The 11,295-nt window shown below is 41.4% G+C and overlaps 2 long non-coding RNA genes across 2 annotated transcripts in view; one reads left to right on the forward strand and one right to left on the reverse strand.

Moving 5' to 3' along the window:
- Window positions 1-887: 887 nt before the first annotated feature.
- The window catches only part of LOC112158241, a 21,746-nt gene continuing 11,338 nt past the window's right edge, over window positions 888-11,295 (reverse strand). The window contains exon 3 of the long non-coding RNA XR_004947315.1: window positions 888-1,123. This is a non-coding gene — a long non-coding RNA (uncharacterized LOC112158241). The remainder of the gene's footprint in view (window positions 1,124-11,295) is intronic.
- LOC118598194 lies at window positions 4,005-7,097 on the forward strand. Its single transcript, XR_004947316.1, has 2 exons — window positions 4,005-5,633; window positions 6,416-7,097. It is a non-coding gene; the product is annotated as an uncharacterized LOC118598194 (long non-coding RNA).

The raw sequence follows: 11,295 nt of genomic DNA on the forward strand, positions 1-11,295 counted from the left end.
CTACACTCTACAACATTTAGAAAGATCGCAAGTAAGCAATCTTGGACGTCACGAACATTCATACTGCAAAACGAGTAAACGAGCAGCCGGATACTCGTTACAGCCCTAGTATGGGAGGGGCTGCTGTTGAGAGTGCAAGTTTTTACATGATTACTCAGAAATGCGTGAAAGTCAAAATACCGGTTTGGGGTTCTTTAGAGTGAGGAATGACCAGTAAAATACACTTGAAAGCTCAAAAAGTAGATTTTAGGATGGTCTATAGGTCCTTTAAATGATGCCATTTCATTGTTGTCACTTTATTGACCATATTCTAAAAAAAACAGATGTGTTCCCAGTTTGGATAATGTTTGGTGACATCTACATTGGGCAATATGCAAATAACTACACCATTCACTAATGGATGATTTCACCACAGGTTTGGTCTCTTCAATGTATGAATGTCCATGGTGGTGCCTGAATTCCCATATATATATATATATAAGTTAAGGTCCGGGGGCCAGATCCGGCCTGCTGGGTGATCCTTTTATATTTTTGTTATATATACTGTAACACATTCTCATTCCAAGCTTAACACATACAGACGTTTGGTTAAGGACCTTCCACGTCAAAAATTTCTGTTTTGGATGTCCCCAACTTGTCGTTTTTGTCGCCCAATTATATCAAGGCTCTTCAACCTACGGGCCACAAACCGGTACTGGGGCATGGACCACACCAGTATCATAACCCAGTCAGTACTGGACATGGATCAGTGCTGGTTCCAGACGCGGACAAGGCTAGGGTTGGGATATTGGTCCCCGTTATAAAAGTTACTATCATGACTACAGAACACCTTAGAGATCCAGACGCTGGAACCCGGAAGAAACACAGCGGGAGACGAGCGTGGCAGGTAAAAGATTTAATGGCGAGGTAACGTAAGTTGAGCGTGAGTAGAGCTGGAGGTAGTTTCCAGGTGTGAGGCTGAGGCTGGTGGCGTCACTGGTGGGTTCCTCCACAGGAATGGATTGCCGTCATGAGTGGGGGTTCGAGGAACAGAGGTTGAGGCTCGTGGTGTGACCACAGGAGAAGACCAAACTGGGTATCCGGGCTGAGGCTGATTCTGGCAGCCACTCGTGGTAAAGGATTCCTGAGGGTGAGCAGAAAAAGCATTAGACAAAAGTCCTGGAGTTACGTGGCAAAGCTAGGACTTGACGTGGAGGCCAACTATGCACCATCAGGGGCAAGGAATGGCGAGGAATGATGATCCTGGAGCTCCTTATGAAGACAGACGAGGTGATGAGGTGAGTGGTCGCAGCTGGGATGAATCAGCAGCCAGGTGGAGAGGAGAGGGGGAGGAGACTGACAGGCACCGTGACAGTTACGTTATAAAACTTTTGAATATTTAGTTTTAAAGTGTCCAATACATGTTTATCCTGTTCAGCCCGTGACCTGAGGTGTGTTTTGGATTTTGGCTCCTTGTGCGATTGAGTTTGACACCCCTGATTTAGGATTCCAAAATCTTCACAAGATTGGCGGATTTAGACCACAATGCATTGTGTTTAAAGGATTTGTCATTAGAAAAAAATACATTTTATATTTTATAAATTATCCCATTTCTAATCATCAGAACACTGTAGACTCTTAAAAAGTCTTTGTAAAATGTTCACATTTGTAATGTTTTAAAGAAGTGGTTAGCATTACGAATTGCGTTAAAATCCAGGACACTTGATAGTTTCTTAGGGGTTGAGAGAAAATCCAGGCACAGCCCATGTCTATAGTTTGTCTGGTCATAATCCCAGCATGCATCTGTACAATCAGTATGTAAAAAATATTCTAGAAGCTCAAAACTTTACAACTGTTTGACAAAAAACAGACAAAAAAGTAATAGAACATTGTAATTGCATCATCAAACTGTAGATGGCAGTAAGACGGTTGTAACCATCAGACTACAGTAAAGCTTCCTTTTCTTGTTTGTGCTCTGCATCTAACCTACTTTCACTGCAACTGTTGCACTGCCATGCACAAAACAAACTTTGTAAATGAATGCAACTTTGATGAAACGAGCTGAATTAAATTCCGTCGTAACAATCCGACAACAGCAGCCCCGGAACTTTCTGTCTTTAGGTTTCCCCTGCAGCACTTTGGGAAGAAACACAGCATCGGGCGATTTGCCTGAGTCTCTGGAGAGCGGGTGACATTTACACCCTCTGTGTGTGTGTGTGTACACACCCAAAAAGAGAGAAAGCTGTGGCTAGCCCTAAACCATCAGCCTAGCGGCAGTACAGTAATAACCACAGCGTTCACTCACTACCACAGGCTAAATATCCCTGACTGTGAGTGGATGTGCATTTGCCTACTGCCTGTAATGCTCTTCATTCTTTTCCTCTCTCGTAATAATGCAAAATAAACTGTGCATGCACAGTTGAAGCAGTCCCTTCTCATCTATAGTTTGTGTCTGTCCAGCAAATAGACGGACACGCTCCAGAAAACGGTCGAAAGGTCCAAAACCGCCGGACAAGGTCAGACGGATGGCTGAGAGGAGGGCGCCGCGGCGAGGCGCTGCCTTCATCTGCATACAAACTAATATATGCAGGAAATGTGAATTATTTTAGAAAAATAGTAAAAAAAAAAAAAGAGGCTTTCCTGTTGCTGTCTTCGTCCCTCTATCTTTCCTTCTCTCTTTTTATCATGATCTTTCTCTCCCTCTCTGGTTGCTGCAGGGTTGATTGGAGGTTTTGTCACGCCTGCTTTGACAGGCCGGGCAGAGCTCAGGTCCCAACGGTTTGGCAATTATCCTCTAACCCAGCAGCCTACTGCTGCACAAATGCACTCCCATTTTCACACACACACACATGCATACATGGCCTGCATGTCAATACGTGAGAGATGGGGAGACAGGCTGTCTGTGTTTTCCATCTCGTACTCTTTCGCCTCCTTCACATCTCTCCCTCTCTCATTAGCCGGCTGCGTTTTAGAGGGGAGGAAGGTGTGGAGCTCCAGAGACTCTTAACATTCCACTCTAATATACAGTCCATCTTAAGCCATCTATCCAGGGCCTGAACTCACGCACACACACACATATATACTGTAATCCTTGGAGATCAGATGGGCTCCTCTTCTTCCAGCTAAGTAGTGTTGGGCCCGTCTGCAGACTCGCTGACAGACTTTGCAGCTTAGCAAATGTACGACAGCTTGTCATGCACAGGATGTAGCGCTGGAATTAACTTATACTGGACTTAAGAAATATGGCAGAATCTGCAGCTATTTGTATCTTTATTTCAGACGGTTGCAAACCGTCTGACATTCGTTAGCTGTGTCTCAGATCTGCGCGAGCGGGAGCTACGGCGTCGCCGTAATGCCATCCAGAGGATCCTTTGTCTTTCTGAACAGGGGTTACGTTGCATACATGATGTGTTTACCTGTTTTCTGTAATCTGTGACAATAGCATAACTCAGATCGTCACAGGGTTAGAGATTCAGTTACAAAAACCGTTCAACTTTGCCCTCAACGATCTGTCGGATGAAGCTGGACAGCTAGAGGAATTGGCCTCATTGGGCTTCATGCCAGTAATTGTACAGAAGTAGAAGGTCAGTTGTTAAATTAAACAATAAACAAACTAAACAGATGACATAAAACTGGTTATCCCTGTCCTTAGACCTTCCTTCTCAGTAAGGAAAAACTCCTAAAAAACCTGATTCAGGAAAAAAGGAAGAAACCTTAGAGATGTCCACACTAAGGAGAGATCCTCTACCAGGACAGACAGGTGATTTACTAGAATTATTAAAGAAGAATTAGATTATCAACTTTACAACTACGGATATGCACAGAGTTCAGCCACATAGGACTTGTGGACAGGTGAGGGCGAGGTCCACGGCCAAGACAAGCCAGAGGCGAGGTCCACGGCCAAGACAAGTCAGAGGCAAAGTCCACGGCCAAGACAAGCCAGAGGCGAGGTCCACGGCCAAGACAAGTCAGAGGAAAAGTCCACGGCCAAGACAAGCCCGAGGCGAGGTCCACGGCCAAGACAAGTCAGAGGCGAGGTCCACATCCAAGACGAGCCAGAGGCGAGGTCCACGGCCAAGGACAGGAGCACAGATGATCCACCTGGAATTTGAAATCCCTTCTGTTCCCCTGGAGGGGAGTGGGAAGGAGGAACAACATGTGAATCACACTACACCAAACAGAAGCACAGAGAATTAGATATAATAAATAATAAAGAATGGAGGAGAGTTGAAGTAAATTAGAGTACAGAACAGAACCCCAGAGCTGATGTGGATAATAACGGTGACAAAAAAATCTAAAATGCTTAGCATATCAATATTAATCTAGACCCACAAGAGCTACAGCAGAGCGAGTCGACCACCAGGGCCCGGTTTATCAAAGCAACTTCCCTCTGCTGAGTTCCATGGAGAAATCTGTGTAATGGATGTAATGAAAGTTATTATTATTCCCCAAAATCATTTCAGTAGGTAAGGGAGAAATAAAATTAACCAGGGTTAACAAACCATGAGCTTGTATCATTTTTTAATTGTTCCCACCTTTGGGATTCGGTGAGAACCAATATCCAAATCTTTTTGTGTTAGTAGAATATTAATATTAATATTACAGATTACATGCACACCTGTGCGTGCAGCATTTGCAAGCAACCAGCAAAGGACCAATACTAACATTTTACTAATAATTACAGCATAGTGTAAGGGTGTCGTACGAGAGAATCGCCCTATCGCCTTAAATGCATCCATTTTGCATTTTGAATATGTTACTATGCAGTTACCACACACACAATTGTGGCACATTCTATTTTAATGAGTTCATGATATTTGGCTGTACGAGCGTCAAAGGTACTGCAAGACACACCTGTGCTCCTCTGTACGATCCTCCCTGGGCCGGACAACCCAAAAACCTCCATACAGGTCAACCCCTGTGACTAAGGCTTACGCAGAAAAACGACTCATCCAGGAGGCTGTGAAGAGGCAGAACACGCTGTGAAGGCCTACAGACTTCGCTTAACTGAGCTAAGGCCAGAATTTATGATTCAACTGTGAGAAAAACCTGAAATGATGAGAAAGAAAAAATAACAGAAGACCCAAAACCAAGCCCTGAGGTACGCCATGCTGTGTAGACTTGATTAAAAAAAAAAAAAAGTTCAGAAAGAAGTGATTTGAAGAGTTTCCAAACATATAGAAGGAAGGGATAATTTGTCGGTTCCAAAGGGTCTAGAAAGTGTTTCTTACAGAATAAAACAGTGGCTCTGAAAGGCGAAACTCCAACAGTAATTGCTTTTTTTAATGAATAGCCAGTAAAACGCCATCAGACTGTACAGAGAAGCATCACTGAGGCTTAAATCTTCTCATTGGCTGCAGGATTGTCCAACTGGATCCTGAGATATTTTGGTCTGTGACTGTTAATAATGCCCCCGGAAGTGAACAGAAAAAAAAAATAAGTGAGAGGTTTGAGACTAATTTGAATTTGCACCATCGTCTGCCCATTCCAGGGTTTGTGCCACTGCGTCGATCAGGCAGCTCGTCAAAATGACTGACAAGTGTAGCGGCGGTGATTGAGGGGACAGATTTGGAGCCAGGACAAGTTATTAGCCGGCTGGGAGGATAGAGCTGCGATGGAGGTGTCGAAGTGAAGACTGAAGCACAATAATGGAGGTTTGGGGGCATCCTTTCCTTATTTAAGGTCTCCAGGAATGCAAATTTGAACTTTTTTGTACTGCTTAAAAGTGTGAAAGCTCATAAAGAAAGCTTTAATATCTAAATTATCTTTAAATATTAAGAATAAATTTAACACATTTAAAAATATACAAATATCTTATTTTGAAAGTCAGCCCTAAGTAATGGTTATTAGGGCTGGGAACTATGATATGATGCGATACGCAATACATGACTCGCGATATCATCGATATCAAGCATTGACACCAACTGAATTTGAATTATCTGTAAAATTCAGAGGTAACATCAGTAAACATGAACAGCAATGCCACTACTTAGTGCAAAATTGTTGTAAACAACAGAACAGCGCGGTACAGCCAGTCTTGCAAGGAACGTCTCAGAAAAATATGGTGATCATAACATTTACAGCCTCTTCATTGAAATTAAAAGATCGATATGTGGTGAGAACCCATCGAGAATCAATCGGATGGCCAAAATATCGCAATATATTGCAATATCGATATTTTTGCACACCTCTAGTGGTTACTGGCACTTCCAACCCATAGTTTTAAGCAATACTATTCCCTCTTTTTTAAACATTTGAAATTTCAATGCACATATTTCCTGTAAATGTGCTTTCAAATTCAAAACGGAATGATCTCACTGTCAAGGCGTCATGTTTTGTGAGGAAATCGTGTCAGCAGGTGTGGATTTCCTTGATAGGACTGTCCTCACCTTTCAACTCGTGTAATCAAGTTCCTTTTGTGGTTCCTGGTTTACAGCGAGACACCATCAGTGATTCTCGCTCGGCGCCCTGGGCGGCGAGATCCATCAACGGCCTCACCTCACGTCAGATCAGCGCAACACTCTTTGAAGGATGTGGACGTTGCAGCTTTATCAAACAGACAACGCCGTGATCTTCCCTTCCGGCGTAAAAAGACTACATCCACCTTACAGCAACAAAAGCCTGTGTGTGTGTTTGTGTGCAGAGCGGGTAGACGGATGTAATTTTCTAAGTGTGTGTGTGTGTGTAGGCGGACCTTGCCTCAAGCTAAAGTCATTGAACAGTTAAGGAGTTCCTGCTACACTCCAGGCGAAAGCTGAAATGCAACCATCTGACCACGCGTGAAATTACCACTCTTTCATGATTACACACACTCTCTCACACACACACAAACCTGGGCTTCTCCGCCTCCACAAACCGTACATCTTAACAGACAAGCACACGTGTGATGACAGCGCGCGGCGAGCCGTCACGGCTGATAGCGGCATCGCGGTGGAGTGACATGCAACTTCCTCAGAAGTGCTAATAGTGCTGCCACTGCCTCTCTGTGTGTTTGTGTGTGTCAAGGCTTTTTTGGACTGTGGAATATCTTTGTTGACAGCAAACCTTTTTTTACTGGTTTATGTAGTAAATAAAGACAGAACAGCAGAGGTTTGTAGTGTCCATTTAAAAAAAAAAAACATGAATAAATCCATTCTATCGGACTCACAAGGATCCATTCAGGTTTTTAAGAGTGCTGAGGTGAACTGCCCCCACCCTGTCTACAGGGGGGATTTCTGCTATTATGTTAAATTTATCATGACATCAGAATAAAAGCAGTTTGTTAGTTAATTTTCCAACAATATGGTTACAGCTTATTGTTTATTACTGAGTCCCTTCAGGATCTGCAGCATTACTTATGACACAAAACTCCTAAAGTTGCTGCAGTTTTTGAAAAAGTTTTAATATTTTTCCACTAAAGGCTTTAGGAGAATGTGCAAATGTTAAAGCAGTTGTTTTTTCAGGTTTATTATTAAAGTTTTTTTATGTGACAGACGCAGCAATGATGAAATTCCTTCTTAAATAGTATTTTATTCTGAAATATGTTTCTATGTTTGTGCAAAACACAAAAATGACCAACATCGTTCATGTATAAAAAAACATTCTTCAGTGTTTATGTTTGAGTAAAAATGTCTTAAAGAAATATTTTACAAAATGTAGGGAAAGAAGCAACTATTTAATCTTAGTAGATTTTTTGTTAATTTTGAATTTTGGCCACTTTGCTCAAATTCTTTAAATTTGTTGTTACAAAAATGTAATTCATTTTCTATAAAATATTTTGAGTCTGAAACTGAATTCATCGTTCAAAATAGACTTTATCAGAAAACAGCTCTTTATGTTACAGAGATCACTTAAATCAGGGGAGTCAAACTCAATCACACAAGGGGGCAAAATCCAAAACACACCTTAGGTCAGGATAAACATTCATTGAACACAATAAAACTATATTTTTAAAACTTCAATAAAAAAAATCATAACTTATTAGCATAATTATTAACTAGATATATAGCATTACCTGTGATAATGCTAGTGTGAAGCTAAGCTGAATTTTGCCGCTGAAAACGCAGAAGCTGATAGCTAGCTAAAATATTTGCTAAATGCCAAAATTAGCCCCAAAAAAACAAACAAAAAATAAAAAAATAGCTAAACTTAATAAAAGCCTAAAAAACCTGAAAAAGCCTAAATTAGCCAAAACAGCCACCGTGTAAATATCAGCATAACTCCAAAATATTCTGAAAAACAAAAGGCTAAATTAGTCAAAACAGCTAACATGTAGCTGAAATATTAGCTAAACTCCAAAACAACCTAAAAAATCTTAGTAAATGCTAAAATAGTCCAGAAAGCTAGCAGAATACCAATTTGTAAAACATTAAAACCGTAACTTTTTAACATAATTATGAATAATTAAAAGGCAGGAATATTATTTCAGAATAAATCAACTTAAACCTTAAATAACTTTCAATATTTTACTCTCCATAAAAATATATTTTGTCAAAACTATACAAGTTAGAAATAAATGCCAGATAACATTAATAACAATAAAATAAAATGATCTGGAGGGCCGGATAGAATTACCTGGAGGTTCCAGATCCGGCCCCCGGGCCTTGACTTTGACACGTGTGACTTAAACACTGTCTGTTAATAGAATAATTTCGATGTTTTTTATTTGTATAGGTCAGGGCTCTGCAACCTGAGGCTCCAGAACCACATGCGGCAGCTTATCTGCTCCATTGTGGCTCTTAAGCGTTTAAAGAAAAATGCTATTAATCCGAATAAATTATGGGTTCGTTTGTTTTAGTTATGTTATGTGTTTAGATTTTTAGCATGTTAAAAAGTCGATCAAAATGAATAATCCTAAAGCACAGATTTAGATCTTCTACTACACAACAGTGTCCAGTTGCTGTTCACAGGTAAAGTTTTTATTGTATTTGATTGCTTTTTTAAAATTCTACACCAATCTTGTCATATTTAAGTTGACTTTCTTCTACATTTATGTCAAGAAAATCTGCTTATTTGACACAAAAAACAATTATACAAAAAAATAACATTGTTTAAGAGCTACATTTTATAAACGAATGACTTAATGGCCATAAAACCATAAAAAATGAACTGTGCATTTACTAAACGGTTAGTTGGGACTTAGCAGCTCTCACTGGGTTTTGGTCAATAAGAAACTTACTTAAATGGCTCTTTTAGTGTTAAAGGTTGCAGACCCCTGGTATAGATTGTAGATTTAATGCTTTTGTTTTTACACACACTTGTGTTAATGACTACATTACCCAGAATGCCTGAAAAGGTCAAGAGAGAGAGGATTGGTGTTACGTCCTTCCTTGGGGAGGAGGAGGAAATGTGTAACATAAAGAAATAAGTAAATAACCGGGCAGGGATAAGATTTGGACACAGGTGTCTAATAGAGTGACAGGTGTCACAACATAAGATAAGAACGCACGATACAGTGAGTAGGGGGGAATTCGGACACAACCCTGGTTTCAGGTACTTTTGTTTTGAAATCCGCTTCCAACAGGAAGTTGGCCTGGTGTCCTGCTTGGTTACAATGGAAAGATTTTGATTGGATATCTTAAGTAAAACTAATCGCTGTGGTGACAGGACTTCTTATTAGATACCAATAAAAGTCTGTTGTGGTTTAAAGAAATTGTCATTCATGCTTTAAACATTCATATTTTCCAAAATAAAAGAAAAAAATTGAAGAATTATTAGTATTTGACTTGTTTTTTTTTCCATTTTTCCTCGTCTATCTGTGATCTGTTTTTGGTGTTGTGTATATCGACAATCATAAAAGCCAGAGTATTACCCAGCTAAACAGCACTCCCACCAGTTATTATGGGCTGTATAGGTTTTCCATTAGTTGAGCTGCAGACTGATTCGGAGCGTTCAATAGCGCTCAGCTCGTCGATTGACACAGAAAAGTGCTCGGCTTACGCAGACTGAAAACTCGATGCAGAAACTAATCATGGTTTCGATATTTGTCTGTCAATCTGATCCATCAGTGCACGCTGGGCCACACACTCACACACACAGCCCTGGGTGCTGGTTTGGTGGAGTAATACTGTCTCAAGTCTTCTACTCAGCAGAGTGTCACAGCACATTATCCCAATTTCAGATCACAGCGAGCGCGATTTAGATGCACGCATACAGTATGTACTGCTTACACACACACACACACACACTGAGCCATCACAGCAGTCGTCAGTTAGATTTGGTTTTTTTGAAGCGGAGCAGAAGTGCAGTAATGTCACAGCCTGGGGCGACAGACTGCTAGCACCCTGACACCCATATTACTCCCTCCTTCCCTCCTCGCTCCCGGCTCACCCAGCCCTCCCAACACCATCTTCCTGGTGGTGAGCGCGCTAAAAACCCACGCGCCACTGCCGACTGTCACGCCGGATCTTGTTCCCGACTCCCACTCAGCCTGAGCGCTTTCGCTGATTCCAGCCCGGGAAGGAGTTCCTTCATCGAGAGGGAAAACGGAGGGAGGACTCTTTAGTCGCACATCGTGAAGCTAAGGGTCACTTTCTGTATTTGTCCTTTAGCGTTATAGTAGCAGGAGACAACATGGTTGAACATGTGAGCTGTTTTAACACTGTTCTCCCTGCATAGCTGCAGAAATCACATCTGTCCTCACATGTACATCTTTTAAAGTCTACTTAGCCCAGATGTTATCTGGATTCCTGTCTGTGTGTGGTGGAAAAACAACAGAAAGTCAGTCTGCATGGTGGAGTAGTGGTCAGCACTCTGGCCTCACTGCCAAAAGGCCTTTGTTTGAATCCTGGAGGGGTCCTTTCTGTGTGTTCTTCGTAAGAACGTGGTGCCCAGACATTAGCTGGAACCAGAAGTCCTGAACAGGAAGTTCACGCCCCATCCTTCCACTCCCCTCCCCTCCCAAATTCTGTCGAAAAATATTCTTTTATTCATTCATTTAACCATAGAGGTGCATTCACACCGAATCCAATTTGTTCAACAAATTTGCTGCTCGTCGCCTGTCAAAATAAGTGTTCCTGAGTTTGACGCCACATGTGGGAGGAGCTACCAGCTAATGTTTTGAGGATGATGCTATAAGGAACGGTGTCTGTAGATATCTAACTTAGAATGTATGAAGACACAGATGATGTTGAGGGATCAGGTTTATTTATTGTGAAGAGTTCTACATCAGTAATCATGTCTCCATGTTTGGGTTTATATGATTATTATCAAAAGATTTTCCCGGTACAGTGGGCTGTCTGTATGACAGTCGCTTCCACGGTGTTTCTGTGTCTCTGTGAGCTTGAATGTTGACTGTCTCGAATAAACCTGAGAGGGAAAAACTAAAACTGGAGACAT

Source organism: Oryzias melastigma, linkage group LG24, assembly GCF_002922805.2.
Source record: "Oryzias melastigma strain HK-1 linkage group LG24, ASM292280v2, whole genome shotgun sequence".
NCBI lineage: Eukaryota > Metazoa > Chordata > Actinopteri > Beloniformes > Adrianichthyidae > Oryzias > Oryzias melastigma.